A 16,399-nucleotide genomic window follows, 5' to 3' on the forward strand; every position below is an offset into this window, starting at 1 on the left:
GATACACCCACTACTTGGATGGCTTCTCCCGAGAGGGGTAGGTTTGGAACGTCCACTGTTCTCACAGTAGAACGGGTAGCGCCAGTGTCCAACAGAAAAGTGACATCATTTCCGTCAACCTTTCCTTCAATGTATGGTCCAGACTGGTCTACCGGCAAGGAGGCGCCAAGTACGCACTCCTCGTCCTCCCCTCTCAGGCCCCGTCAGTACTGGTCATCACAAAGGAAGGTATCATTCAACAGATACTGCGAAGTTGCTGCATTTCTGTTCTCATTGCTTTCCCAGACTTCTATCTCATCACCCTCTGCGCCTTTTCCCCTATGTACTTGCTTAGGAGCTCGGGGCACCTGAACCGTTTTTACCTGTGGTTGAGTCTTTCTTGGTCTTTCTTTCTGCGTCTGTGGAGTTAAATCAGGTGTTTTGGGGTTATCGTCAGGCAAATAAGGACACTCGTTACGCCAGTGTCCAATTTCTCCGCACTGGTGACAGGGAAATTTCTTCATAGCCTCTTCCCTGCTCATTTTGGGCCGGGGCTTACCTCCTCCCCCACCCCCAGGACTTTGGTTCTGAGTATTTTTGGCCATATTACTCAACTGTTTTTCCTGCTGTTCTGCGAGCTTCACCTGAGCCCACATGACCTTTTCCTTGAGTGCCTTTTTCTTTTCTGCCATCTCGTCCTCGCAGTACTTTGCGTACCGCAGGACCTCGTCTATCTTTTTGGAGTGCCAACAAATTTTGTTATCCTTTATCCACTGACAAATTTCAGGCCTTAAACCGTTTACAAACCTGTAAATGAAATGCGTCATATCCTTCATCTCGATGTTATCTATACCACTGTATGTTTTAAACACCTGCAACAGCCTTTCATAATAGGAGTGCACTGTCTCGTCTCTCTCCTGCGTGGTTCTATCTATCCTGGTCCAATCAGTTTCCTTTGCTGGCACCTTATTTTTCAAATGCAGCATTACTTGTTCGTATTTTTTCATCACTTCAATCGACGGCTCCCCTGTGCTAGAGTCCCTCGGGTACTCCTCACTAGGCCAGCCTATGGCAATTTTACACTCGGTCCATAGATCTACCGGAACCACAATGTCGAAAAATCCATCCAGGTCTTTCCACAGGCATTTTTGCACCTTTACGAACCTTTCCACTTGCCGGTACCAGTCAACTGGTTTTTCGCGCAATTTCGGGAAATCGTTAGTAAAGGACACAATATCCTATCTGGACCATGGAACGTGCACATACCTCCCTCCTGGCACTTCACGCATGGGGCATAATGTTTCGGGCTTGTCTACTTCTCTCAAAGGGAACTCAGGGGTGGCTTGTCTGGATCGAGCCTCATCTTTCTTTCGTGCCCACCTGCTTTTCCATTTTTCCACATCTCCCCATTTCTGCAAAACTGCAATCAACTCTTTAATCTGCAACTTTTTCCCTGACACATTCAAGTTCTCTATATCTTTGTCTGAGAATTCAGCTCTGTAAGGTTTTTGCAAGGGCTTGGATCTTGAAATATCTACCCCCATACTAGCTGCAGTGTCTGTCAACTTTTCGTGGAGCACTCTGGTACTTCTGGTAAGGCTCTTACACATAAACAGCAACTATTCTTCAGAGTAGGTATTTAATCTGTCTAATCCCACATTTCCTGCCATTAATTCCTCTATTTCTACCCTCAGTTTGTAAAGGTCTAAAGGTTTCGTTTGCGGAGTCTGTATTTCTAATTCACGACTCCAATTTTCAATTTCCTCCGGAGTTACCAGAGAAACACTCCTAGTACCTGACGTTGATTCTAATTTAATTTCTTTCGCATTAAAAGGATTATGCCTCTTCTGCAATCCCTTCCCGGTCTGTTTGTTTGGCAGGTCCAAAAACACAACCTCAGACTCGCACTCACTGGACTGATCGTCTATCAGTAGGGGCTCCTGCCTCGGAGGGGCCATGCTTGGGTTCATAACTGGAGGGTTTGGACTTCCTTGATTATTCCCATACAACGGAACCACTGGTCCGATTGTTACCGGAATAGTCAAAGCCTCAGGACTGGTATTTAACTGGGAGATTTTCTGAATTATTTCTGTCCTCTGTCTAGCTAGGGCCTCTTGCTCCCTTTCATCTAGTACTCTTCCTAATGTCCGGTCAGGTATCATCTGTGGGGTCAGGTGAGGGGTAAGACTCGGGGCAGTAGGATGCGTTTCACTTGGTCCTCCACCATAATTTGGTTTTGGGAACAAAGTTCCTGTGCCAAATGACCTGCGCTCCTCCCCATATGGAGGCTGCAAAAAGGGCATTCCTGAACTTAATGGCTTTTCTTCGTTTTCATAAAGAGGTCCGGGGAAAAAGGCTCTTTCACGGGAATACTTTTCCTCCGGGCTCACGGGCATTCTAGGATATATATCTCGTACCTCCGCGGGTCCAGGATTCTCAAAATAGGGCAGTACTTGACCACCTCCCCCCCTACTTAGGGATCTGTCCTCCTCCTTAATAGATGGACGCTGGGGATTCCCTCCTGTACTGGAAAGTCGGGCTCCCTCATCATAAGGGGGCGGACTTCTCGTAAAGATGTCATCTAATAATTCATCGTCTGACTCCCCAAGCGCTCCCCAATGCTTACTCTTTTCTGTCCTTTTCTCTCCCGCAGAAGGGGTACCTGCTGGCATCATGGGAAACAGACCCTCAACAATCATGCTCTGTCTCCACTGTTTCATCTTTTTATCCCTGGTCTCTTGTTTCAGCCTTGGGTACCACTTGGTCAGACCTTTGTCCATTCGGGGTTTCTCTCTTTCGAAAGCCTCAATTTCCCATTCCTCTAATGCCTCATACTGCGTTAGTCTCGGTCTGGGATGCAATTCATTCATTCGGGTTCTCAAATTAAATAAAATCCTGCCATTGAAAGTACCGTCTAACGGAAAAGCCAATATTCCGTCATCTTTTGTGTACTTTACCCAATTTTCCAACCACACACAGGTATTGTACCCCCGATCAAACATCATGAACGAGGCGGGAGTATTCGGTGGCGGGACAATAACGCCCTCTCTGGACTTAATTGGTTTGTCCGTTTTGAAATAATTCTTTACCCTGTTTACAAGGGACATCTTTCTCTTAGCTCCGTACATAATATCGTATCTATTGGCTTTCCACTGATCCCTTTCAAACCCTTGGTTTCTTGGATCGGGTCTAGTCTCTGGACAATACGAGTGCCACATACGATTTCTACGCTTAACTCTGTTTACAAAGTCACCTCCAATCAGACTGCGCCTTGCAGTTCCGTACGACCAATGAGGTGCACGCGTTCAAAGAATCTCGGCCAATGGGTGCGTGGCCCCTTCGTGAGACTGTCCTCACGCTCCGGCGCTTAACCCCTCCTTTACAATTCCAGCCCCGCTACCCGCCCGCTGTTTCTACCAATCCCAGCGCTGCACGGAGTGACGTCAGAGACGCTTCGCGGCTGACTCCCTCCCTTCACAAGGTAACGGAAACTTTCTTTCTTTCTAAAGTGCTCAGTGCTTGGTTATTTTACAACAAATACACATTCGCCACAGTGCTCAAGTGTCTAGACAGGATAGCGTTGTTTTACTGCAAGTAAACTACTTCCATTTACTTTTCACGCGCTGCGGGCAGATCTCTTCCGCCTACCCTTCACTCTAGCATCGGTGAACCTGTTATTCCCCTAAACTCATCCACTCTTCCGGGATATATCCGAGTCTAAGGTTTCCCAGCGGACCCCTCTGCTTTCACCCAAGCTCCGAGGAACCTGCTACTCTTCCGATGTGACCCTTACTAGGTTACGCCACTATGGGAATTTTGCCAATGAACCTCGTTACTGACATTTATTCACACACGTATTCAGAAAAACCCTAGTTAGTGCTTCCCGGTTATCCTAACCTGCACCTAACTTTTCCTTAAGCCTGTGACCTCAAGACAATGGATTCTATTCACCACTTGCCTTTTCAATTCCCCGGGGAGTTCGGACAACACTGACTGACACGGTTTACAAATGCATGGATTAATACATATAACAAGATAAGAACAAGAATAACAATAATAAAACAATTCATGAATTTCAGCAGCGTATTCACAAGAGAGTGATCGGGTCCCTCGGAACAGCCGCTCTTATAGCAGCATTAATATACTAGCAGCTACCGACTTAGCTAGCCTAACTAATCCTGCCTAACCTTCAACTAGTCCCTAACCATCCTCTGCTAGCCAGAAAAACTGATAGAGCGCGCGAGGTCACCCAGCCAATAATTTCGCCGTTTCCGGCTTCAGGGCCCATATACTTTCAATTTACCATATACATTGATCGGGCGACTTCACGGGCTCTACCAATTTGTGTGTGTTGCCCTACTGTTATTACTCAGCGTACCCGACTTACCATCCACCGACACGGGTACCTATGACCTCAACGGATCAGGGAGCTAGCTGTAAAAGGAAAGGCAGCAAAATACCAACCCAAAATGACATTCAATACTGTTTGTAAATGACCACGGACAACTGGAAGTTTTAAAAGCTTTATCTAAAGTTCGTTTTCGTTGAGCATTAAGTTTACAAGAATGAGACAATCAATAATCAAGATAACGAAAAGTACATAACTATAGAGAAATAAAGTCAGGGTAATCATGAAAATACTAATATGATATGAAACATGAAACGCTATGCATTCAGGGCAACAGTTCTTTGGAAAATTTAAGTAAGGCCGTTCTAGACCATATCAGAAAATGACAAACTGCAATGCAAAATATAATTTCTAAAAGGTAGGATAACATAGGAACAAGTTTAAGAAAAATGCAATTGACTTTATGATTCAATAGTTGCGGCAAAGCATGGAAAATCAACATATGCAAAGGTGTCTCTTTATTGAAGCAAAGACAGAAAAATAGAAAGGTGCAAGTTTAAAGGATTTCAGAGCAATATTTACCTAGACTGGTGTGAAAACCAAACCCTGGCCACGGGTCAGTTTAAAGACAGGAAACCCTCAAGGAAGGATACCCCTCAAAGGACAGCAGGTGCAGAATGGACAACCCGGACAGGACAGGATACCCTCAGATTAGGAATCAGGACAGGACCCTCAGGACAGGAAAGCAAACCCTCAGGACAGGACCGCTCAGGACAGGACTGCACCCGCAGTTTGGAAGCAACGCCTGCGCTCCACCCTCTCTGCAGCTATCGATCAAGACCCCGATTGGATCAGCGAACTCCCAGCAAAGTGCTTCGCCAGCACTTTAAGGTTCAGTAGAACCTTAGTCTATGGTCAATTTCGGACAGAGTGCTCTGCAGCGCTCTGTATCTTCAGTCACCTATTGAGTACGATGGGTCAGTGACAGGTCAGCTAAACCAGACAAGTCGGACAATTTCCCTAGGTGAACCCAGGGTAGATATACAGTTTGGGGACGGTGTACCACCCCCCAATGTTGCAAAGTGTCAGAATCCCTCAATTTGGATTGGTCCTAAGGTAGGTTTTGGGTAACACACCAATCATAACACACTATTTGGATGCCTAATTTGCATCTCTGGGTACCGCCTAGCAAGATTGGGGTTCCCATGAGAAACTGCAGAGAAATACAATTGACAATTAACATTGTTGCCGAGCAGGGACACATGGCTCCATTTTCCTGGGTTTTCAGGTCAGTTCTCAGGAGCATCTTGCCCATCTCTGCCAGCTGGCCAAGTTCCACCAGTCAAGGCTGTCAGTTCCCCAGATGGAGGAGCATGCGTAGAAAGGCCCTCCAAGATGGCATTCAGTTTAGTCAGACCCCCATTCCCCGCGGTACATGAAAAGTAAGTGAGAACAAATTAATACATAGAAATAACATTATGAAAACACATCACAGGGTTTGTACTTTCAACTTATCACTATAAAATATACTTATGCAACCTAAATGTTAGCTAAATATAAACAGACACAAGAGCAGTGGCACGAGCAGTACCACGTTACTGGCAAAGCTATGTATTACGCATGCGCATAAATTTCCCTCCAACTCTGCAGACACGTCAGGACACGTGAGTGTGGCTGACGCATGCGCAGTAACTAAATACAAGCAACGGCCATATTAAATGACTCGAGTAAATTATTTTAGTAAAACACATAGGCAAGCGTCAGGGAACCTTGTTTTAACATAAAGGAAACGTTAGTACGACGTAAAAATTATTACTTTGTTACACATAAACGAGGTTCATGAATTCGGAAAGTCGCAAAATATGCGAAGCTTTGCTTCATCAGTTGTATGTAGATCAAACATTATCCAGAACAAGAGGCCGCGGAAAGAATGTAAACCCAGGCCGAGGAAGAGGAAAGAATGCCTCACCAGCACCAGAAAAACCCGACGCGGTAAAAGAAAGAAGACAATATCCGCTGCGCAACCGCAAATAGGTAACAGCAACCTGATAGTGAATCTGTCCAGCTACATTTTGACACCAGAGGACGAAGCGGTCCTCAATAAAGGACTATCATTCTGTCCTGAAAGCCATGCAGATCGCACTCAGGTGAAAATAGACATCTACAAATATATACGCAAATTGAAGCTTGCAAAAATCCATGCTAAAAATATCAAAATGAATACCACATCAGAAGAACTATGTGAAGAAATACATGAGGAAACGGAACCCACCATCAGTATCGAACAAGTACATGACTTAAAAACAATCTTTGACCTCTTATATGATCTGGAAGACAGCGATATGACAGAAGGAGAAATATTAACTGAACTTGCTATCGAAACGGACGCTACAGTAAAGAGTGGGCTAAAGAAGAAATCACGTTATTGCCCAGTTCTACCTCCTGGCAATCGTTTCGGCCAATTCAGCGAAGCCGTCCTAGAGGAGTTGGAGAAATTACCAAACAGTAGACAAGATAACAAAAGGGAAAATTTGAGTAAAAAAGAACGTGAAGCCATCAAGAACTTGAAAGAAAACAACAAAATAATAATTAAACCCGCAGACAAGGGTGGTAACACTGTAATAATGGACACCCAAGACTACCTTGCGGAAGCCTACAGACAACTGAATGACACCATCAATTACAGTAGACTGACCAACAACCCAATCAATAAAATGATGTTGGACTTACAAACCAAGCTAACTCAATGGCGAAATGAAAATCTGATGAGTGATGATGAACAAAAATTTCTCACCAATGATTTCCCAGTTATCCCAACTATTTATATTCTACCAAAAATACACAAAACTTTATTTCATCCCCCTGGTAGACCTATTGTTTCTTCCTGCAATTCCTTATATGAGAACGTGTCAGAATTTGTCGACCAATTTCTTGCTCCTATTGCCAAAAGCCTAAGCTCTTACATCAGGGACACGGGTGACTTCTTACGGATCCTTGATGGTGTGGTATGGAACAAACAATATTTGATGATAACGATCGATGCAGTATCGCTTTACACATCAATACGCCATGAGATAGGCTTGAAAGCCTGTCAGTACTTTCTCAACCAAAGGAAGGTATCTGAAATGAAACATACACAGATGCTACTAACTATGATTAAGATGTGCCTGACTAATAACATTTTCTACTTCAATAAAGAACTGTTCAAACAACTATGTGGCACAGCAATGGGCATCTCTTTCTCAGTGAACTATGCGAACATCACCATGGGGTGGTGGGAAAAAACTGTGGCCTGGGATGCTGAGAACCAAGAAGATCTGGAAAGAATTATCCTAAGGGTTCGTTTTAAAGACGACTTGTTTATAATATGGAACGGAAGTGCAAAACAATTTCAAGAGTATTACATCAAGCTAGTGAATAACCAGCTTGGACTATCTTTCACATATGAAACAAGCCGTACAAAGCTTCCTTTCCTTGACACACTAGTGTATATAGAGGATGATATGATACACTCTACACTCTATAGGAAGAAAACATCAACTAACAGTATCTTACACTGAACCAGTTTCCACCCTAAGCCTCTGTTGAACAGCATTCCCTTTGGAGAACTCATGCGCATGAAACGAAATTGCTCTCAATCGGATGATGCAGAATAGAAAATGCAAGAAACCATACACAGATTCAAGGAAAGAGGATACCAAGACCATACATTATTGCAGAATAAGAAATAAATAGACTGCATACCAAGGATTAAAACTTTGATTCCGAAAACCAAAGTGGTGAAACAAAAGGCTCAATTAATTCCCAGATTTGTGACAACATACAGCAAAGAGAGTGGTGCTATTATGAGCAAAATGCGTAAACACTGGCATCTAACTTCCAAAGACCCAGATATAGGAGAACTAATCGGATCTAAACCCACAACCACATATAGGAAGACGAAATCCTTAAAAGACATACTTGTAAGCAGCCACTTCGAGGTGAAAGAACAAGTAAACTGGTTGGAGGAACAACAAAAGGGCTTCACAAAGTGTAATTCCTGCAAGGCTTGTAAGATTGGCAAAAATACTAAATCTATTATGGAACCCAATGGCAATACAATAAAAGTGAACCAGAGGATAACATGCACAACACAGTATGTTGTGTATGTTATAGAATGTAAATGTGGCCAGAAATACATTGGCAGTACAATCTGCCCTCTAAAGAAACGCATCCTGGAGCACATTCGGGCGGTGAAGAATAAAGACACTGCCTATGCTACTGACAAACATATGATTGCATGCCAAAATGGTGATTGGCGGGCTATGCAATACTATGGAATTGATACAATCTTACCCAAAGAACGTGGTGGAAATCAGAGAAGAGAACTACGCCAATTGGAATCCCGATATATCATTCGTTTAAAAACAAAGATGCCGAAAGGGATTAACTTTAATGAGGAACTCGCTGTACACCTTGAATAGATAACAGACTTATCCTTTTATAAATGTATCCTAACCACCTAAAATGAGAAGTGTTTGGTTCCTATAAATGATGACAAATGTTTATTACCTTTCCTTTCCTCTATTTTTCCTTTGCCTCCTTCTCTACCTTGTATTCTTATCTTTTCTCCCTTATTCTTTTTCTCTCTATTTTTCTCTTTTTTACTTTGGCCTTTTCAAGGAATATGACATCAGGAGAATTTTCGAGTGTCGATACTAATCAACAACGAGATGACTTTATCAGACTACTTCTGGTTGTTCATAAATTGCTTGTAATTAATTGAATACGAAGATATAATGTTATTCTAAAATGTGTAGGACTTTCTTACGTTCTGAAAACCTAGACTAGAGTAATAGGAATACATTCACCTTTGTAAAAGTAATAATAACTAAACCCCTTTTTTCTCTCTATTCCCTCTTTTCTTTTTCCTTTATCTTTCTTTTCTTTTCTTTTGTTCTCACCCTCTTACTGCTCTATTGCTTAACCTGTTTTCCACATCTTGACACTCCTTGATACCTCCTCAAAGGCTACAAAAGAATATTAATATGCAAATGTATAATTTAAGTAGGGTACTATACCATTACTTTATGAGAATAACTTTCAAAAATGTCTCTGATGTTAAATATGATACTATATCTAAACTTTCTTCAATTAACTTGTCACGTTGTGTGATAACATCACTTTTTCCTTTTTTAATTATTCGATAAGAATATCTTTTTAAATTGGGCACTACATTACCCACAATGCAGTATTTTAAGATCATGTGGATGTATAAATATGTGCAATAAAGAAAGGACTCACCTACCGTGATCAAAGCCGTGGAGGCTGAAACGCGTCGGTTGAGCTTAAATCAATAAAATAACTTGAATATCACAACTTCCCTCGAGTGCCGCGCCCTTTGGCAAATTAATATATATATAAACCAGTTTCTCTCCTTCTCAAGAAAAGAGTGTGACACAGCTCCGGGGGAACAATAGAACGGCTTTATTGCTGTTATTGTGCTGGCATACAAAGGGTCCCTGAAGGTGCTCGGCAGACGCGTTTCAGCCTTCAAATAGCTTCTTCAGTGCCCGTTTAAGATGTGCCCTTTACAGGGGGTCCATTGCTGTGGTGTTTAAAAGCTGTGACCACTCCCAGTCAAGTGATCACGCCCCTCCTCTGCCTCACAGGTGTGAAGCTCTTGCGCTGTGCCTGCCCCACAGCTGCATGCCGGACGTTGGAGTTCACCTCAGGAGCCCATACAGTAAAGGGATTTCCATAACACCAAGTGATGCCTCCAAACAATGTTTTGCCGGCGCTCCCATGCCGCTGCAGTCTCGAAGCAGGTAAAAAGCCATCCTTTGTCCCCCTTATCAGGCAGAGAGATTCTACCTCCTCTCTCTTCATGCGCCACAAACCACCAGGTGGGAATACGGCACCGGGGGGGGGGGGGGGGGGCGCAAATGCAGTTTCATGCAAAAACCAACAAGATGGCAGGTGAGTCGCGTAGCTCCAGATGGAGAGGACGGTCACAAGCCAGCACCTACTAGCTGGCGAAATATAGCAACCAGTCTCTCTCCTACTCAACAAAAGAGTGTGACACAGCTCCGGGGGAACAATACAACAGCTTTATTGCTGGTATTGTGCTGGCATACAAAGGGTCCCTGAAACGCTCGGCAGATGCGTTTCAGCCTTCAATTGGCCTCTTCAGTGCCTGTTTCAGATGTGTCTTTTACAGGGGGTCCATTGCTGTGGTGTTTAAAAGCTTTGACCACTCCCAGTCATGTGATCACGCCCCTCCTCTGCCTCACAGGTGTGAAGCTCCTTGCGCTGTGCCTGCCCCACCGCTGCATGCAGGACGTTGGAGTTCACCTCAGGAGCCCATACAGTGAAGGGATTTCCATAACACCAAGTGATGCCTCCAAACAATGGTGCTCTCATGCTGCTGCAGTCTCGAAGCAGGTAAAAAGCCGTCCTTTGCCCCCTTATCAGGCAGACAGATTCTGCCTCCTCTCTCCCCATGCGCCACAAACCACCAGGTGGGAATCCGGCACTGGGGGCCCGACGCAAATGCAGTTTCATGCAAAAACCAACAAGATGGCAGGTGAGTCGCATAGCTCCCGACCGAGAGGGTGGTCACAAGCCATATATATATATATGTACATGTTTATATAATTTTAAAATGATAAAATATATTAAAATTAATAGTTTTTAAGTAAATATTTGTATTAATTATTATGCATGTGTGTTTAACTTTTTTAAATTCTGTTTATTTGTCATAGTTGTTAAAAAATTAATTAATAATATTTTTATTATATATATATATATATATATATATATATATATATATATATATATATATATATATATATATATATATATATATATATATTGTTCAACTATATTTTTTACATCTATATTGTTCCCTGCTATTTTTGTACTTAGCTTTTTAAGTATAGGAAGTCGATATTTTTGTATTCTATATTTTTACATCAATCATTGTTACATCGATATTTATGATGTAAAAATGTTCTGGGTTAAGATAGCGCCGGGACACTCCTTGGAGTATCTGTGCGCTTACCCCTATAAGATAACATGACATGTTGAGATTGTGTTAGTGAAACCACTCAAAAACCTGACTTGAGTTGTACAAAAACCTTTTGTGTTTGTTTTAAAATACTATAATGTTGGTCCATGCATAATAAGAATCTAGGCCAAATGTAAGGTACACCTGACAACTGACTAGCCCCTTAGTTCACTAGTGGCGTTGTCGATTCTGAGGCCGTTCGTTAAACCCCACCACTCCAACAAACAGCTCAGATCTGACTCTCTCTCCCTTGCCAACGTTCCCAGAATAAAAAGGTCCCAATCCGGAGGGCGCCGGTTCGCTTATAACGCCCCAAAACTGTGGAACTCCCTCCCCCTGGTAATGCGGAAGGAACACAACCTCCTGGCCTTTCGGAGGCAATTAAAAACATGGCTCTTCCCAGAACCCTAAACATCTATGCTCTCCACTCCGGAACTTAGGTCATGCCAGCGCTGGGACGCCCTAGGGTAGCTATGCGCTTTAGAAATCCATACTCAAACTCAAACTCAAACTCATCATGGTGGAGTTGTTGGCAGCATGAACATTTCCAAGTTCATATTTTAAAACTATCACTTTTATTTAATCTCTTTCAATGCAGTGAATAATATTTTCAAGGCTCAGTTCATGCATGGGCTTTTAGAGCCAAAATAGACCCTTGACTCGACTCTCTCTGTAAGTTAGCTCACCCACCTCTACCTGTTCTGTGAAGCCAGGGGAGAGGCAGACATCAAAAGAAGAAACATGCCTTCTTGCCAGGGTGCTAGCTACCTGGACAAATAGAATTGTGTGCAATCGTTTAATAAGTAAATCTAAAACTTCTTGGGAGCTAGTGTTTGGCTTTGAATGATTAAGTCACACGAGTCTTCATAGTGTCAAATATTTTGGGGCAGATTTACTACTTCTGGCGCATCTCTGCTAATCAGCAGGAATGCGCCAGAAGAGTTGATATGCACCTGCCCACCCGTGCGCCACCACTGATGCACCGCATTTACAATGCGGGGCACCGTGGCGCACAGATGGGCAGATGCGTGTCGCATCCCCCGTCGGAAAGGCAGCGCATTGCTGAAGTTGCGTCGCAAGCGCGACGCAGCTCCAGCAAGGCTCGGGGTGCCCTATCCCTAACATGCTGCGTCAATCCTTACGCCTGATTCAAGCAGGCGCAGGGTTTTGACACAGCATGGCCTTAAAAGTGACTGAGTGAAATCTTGTAGCCCTTTTAGCCAGGGTGACATGTTTTTACAGCAAAAAACTGGGGAGGTAATAGACATAAAAACAGAACAAAACGTTGGCACCTGCCATAGACGAATGATCACACCTGAGATATGGGACTGCATAGGCGAAATCTACAACTCTACTAAAATGACTACTTATAATAATAGAGATAAACATGCTTCAGACGTTGAGCACCTGCTTAAATTAAAAAAATTGAAGACTAGCTCACACACAGCCCAATTTTCTTTGCATTGTGGGACTCGAAGTCCTATTTATTCCTAATTATTCCTAATTTAGGCTTTTGTATCATCTTTACCCTTGACCCTGTGACCTGGGATGCTTCCAGCTCCACCTCAGCTCTACCACCCTCCCCAACCCCAACATGCCTGCACCACTGGGCCAAACTCTGTCATTTACAAGGTCACCATGCTGGGATGAGTGTGTGTGTGTGTGAGGTGGGTTGAAGGTGATGCAGTTGATTCTGATTCACCACTGTGCTGTTTTGCGTGAATGTGGCAGCAGAAAAGATGCCCCTTTCAAGCAGAGAACTTCTGGCTGTGCAAAGAGGGCTCATCTAACCAGGGGTGTAGCCTCGTCAGTCAGACTGGGGGCGTGTGAGCAATGGATTTCTCAACAATCACACTGGCACCTAATGTTAAAATACATTATATGCTGAGCAGGGCAAACAAGAGGGGCTTAAGTGGCAGCAGAAAGGCAGAGGAATGCGAATAGATAGGGGTAAAAAGTGAGAGAAAGAATATTATTTTGTGAAATAATAAACATTGTGAAAGTCTTTCTGGAAGGAGAGAGTGTGAGTGTGTGCATGTTTTTGTCTTGGTGTGTAGAAATTCCTAGTGAAATCCGACAGATCCTGCACCATACCCAACTGAAAGCATCTGTACCCAACTATTTAGCACAAAATACATTTATTAGGGGGTGTAACGCCCCCCTGAAGCAATGCCCCTGCACTTCGGGTCATCCTACTTCTAGCCCAATGTGTGTTGCGCATGTGACTTGTGCAGAACGCCCACAAACACAAAGTCATCAGTTTGACTGCCAGTGGAGGTTGGCCTAGCCATTTAACCTTTTGATGTGAGTCCAAAGAGTACCAGCAGTATTAGTAACTGATTTGTGGCGGCCATCACGGGTCTGGGGTGTCGGGGCACGGGGCGAGGGGGTAAAAAAGGAACAGACACCCATCTCGTCGCTTCTTTCTCCCACGTCCTCTCCTCCGCGTCGGTCGAACAGGAAGCAGCCAGGCACCCCTGAGTGAATCACAACGCTGCAATGCAGCGTTGTGATTGGCTCCCCTAAGCCATTGGTCTGAGCGCCATAGTTTGGCGCTCAGATGGGCACTGGGGTCCTGGGCATGTACTCCACTCAGACTGCAATACAGCCTGGGTGGAGAACATGCTATGTGCGCATAACTGTTTGGCCGGCCAGCGTCATGCCTGCTTCAGTGCGACCACCACTCTTCCACTGCCTTGCTCTGTGGGCAGAGCAGCCCCCACCCCCATGCTGCTGCAGCAGGAGCAAATAAAATGATAATAACATCAAGTTATTATCATTTTATTTTCCCTTTCTTTCACTGCTGCAAAGCAGTCGGGCGAAGCTCCTCCGTCTTAGCGGAGGAGCCGCCACTGTTAAAACTGATAGAACGAGGGGCAGTAAAAGATGAAACAGAAGTAAGAGGAAGAAGTGAGAGTGGGGTGGTGAGAAGACTCTGCTCCTGTTGACTGGTCATTTTATTTATTTATTTATTCATTTTAAAGGTTTATATAGCACTGGCTAGACCCGGAGGCATCAGAGCGCTTTACATGAGCTTCAGATCATAGTTACAGGTTACATTGTTACAAAGGTTACACAGTTATTAGAGCATGGCAACATAGTTACTTGTAAGGTCAAGATAAACAATAAGCACAAATACATAAGGGGAAAAGCAGGCAGGGGGAAATATTTGGGGGAAGGAGCTGGGGAAGTAGACAGGTAATCAAGGCGGGAAAGAGGAGGGGAGGGTGGAGGTGTAACACATGTTGAATGGAGAAAAGCCGTGCGACACTTGCCTCTCCCAGTGATTTGGGGCGACCTGCATCTGAGGGAATATTCCTGCTATTCACACTTCGCCCCTTTCCCCTCACTCTCCCCAAGCCCTCCGTTCTACTACTTCTCCAATTACACTTCGACCACTAACCGTTATCATTGCAAATTGCTTTGACCTTCCATTCCGACATAAATGCTGATGTTTGTACCCAACGTGGAGAAGATGTGTCGTTTGTATCTGATGGGGGGAGGAAAGGGGAGATTAAAAACAGAGCAGGCAAGAACGAAATGAGGACGGGCCGCGCGGCAAGGCGTCGCTGCCGTTCAATTTCTCCTCATATCTTTCTAATAACGCACTTGTCACTTTATTACCTTTCAGTAATGTGAATGCTACCGACAGCACTGTCACGCTAACAGCAGACAACACCCTCTTCCCTGGTCCCAACTCTCCCGACTACTTATTGCAGCCGCCCTGCAGGGACACAAACTAATAGCGTGCTTTCAGGTTCGGCACTCGGCCATCAAACACAAAATAAATGTGTAATTGCTTACCGACTGTCGGCCGTGGGATGGGAAAAACGTGAAGGAAGCGCGTGCGTGCACGTGCGCGGCTGTCCCGCGGAGGCCTCGCGCGAGGAGAGGGGGCGCACGTGCGCGGCTGTCCCGCAGAGGCCGCGCGCGAGGAGAGGGAGCGCGCACATGCTAACTTTTCTCACGAAAGACAGGCTAGGGTTTTGGGCGATTCGTGGCTTCATGCATGACTCTGAGTCCCAGTTGTTGTGATTCTAAGTAATATTTCTCTTAAATAATTTATAGTTTTAGTATTTCCCCTCTTGCTTATATCAAAGGGGCTTCTTTTTTCGGTTTTCTACCTGAATATTACAATAGGCGCATATCATAGGCAGTCTGCTGAGGCAAAAACAATTAAGCATCCTTTAGCCAATCCATGTAGCATTGCGAGAGTAGCCATCCATTTGCCACGAATCAACAGGTGTCATAAACATCGAACTATGTCTTCAAATATAAGTAAGAAATAATAATAAGTGTGTGGCATATCTGAAATCCAGTACACATCAGTACAAAAGGAGCCGTATAAACTCTCCATGTTGTCGTGAGCTGGCAGCTGCCTTTTAAAATGGCTGCTCTTGGGAAGGAGGCTTATTGGCGACAGGCGTCTATTTGCATTGGGATTTCTTGAACAAAACGATGACTAACACCAGAAAGGGCAAAACCAGATACCACTTACCTTTTCATATCTTCGAATGTAGTAGCAACTGGCTAGTGATTTTTGCTAATCTTCTTCGTATGTTTTCTCCCTCTTCTGTCATGCAAACCATGCTGTTAGCTGCTCGGTAGAATTAATTAATCTCTATTTTATATTTTGTTGCATACCCAGCGATGTTGTGTTTGTGCATTACCTGACAACGGTGAGCTAGTAGCATCCAATATATCCAGCGTCACTAGTGGAAGAACGTTTAGTCTCTCAAAACAGTATGATTTTTCGAAAATATTTTCAAAATGTAAAACTCCAATTTATAAATCTGACTTTCTTGACAAACTAGGAACTAGAAGAAGAAAATTATTTTTGTGTGAATATTTATATGTAATGGAGACAAGCCGCCTTGTCTTTTTCAGTATTGACTGACTTGCAGAAGGTTTACATGACGCATCATATTTTCTTTGGTTGACAGCACTGCAGTTTTTGAAATACCATCTTTCGAATCTTTCTCTCTGATGATGAACCATTGTCTGGACCTTCAGTATCATTCCCA

Source organism: Lissotriton helveticus, chromosome 2_1 (assembly GCF_964261635.1).
Source record: "Lissotriton helveticus chromosome 2_1, aLisHel1.1, whole genome shotgun sequence".
Classification (NCBI taxonomy): domain Eukaryota; kingdom Metazoa; phylum Chordata; class Amphibia; order Caudata; family Salamandridae; genus Lissotriton; species Lissotriton helveticus.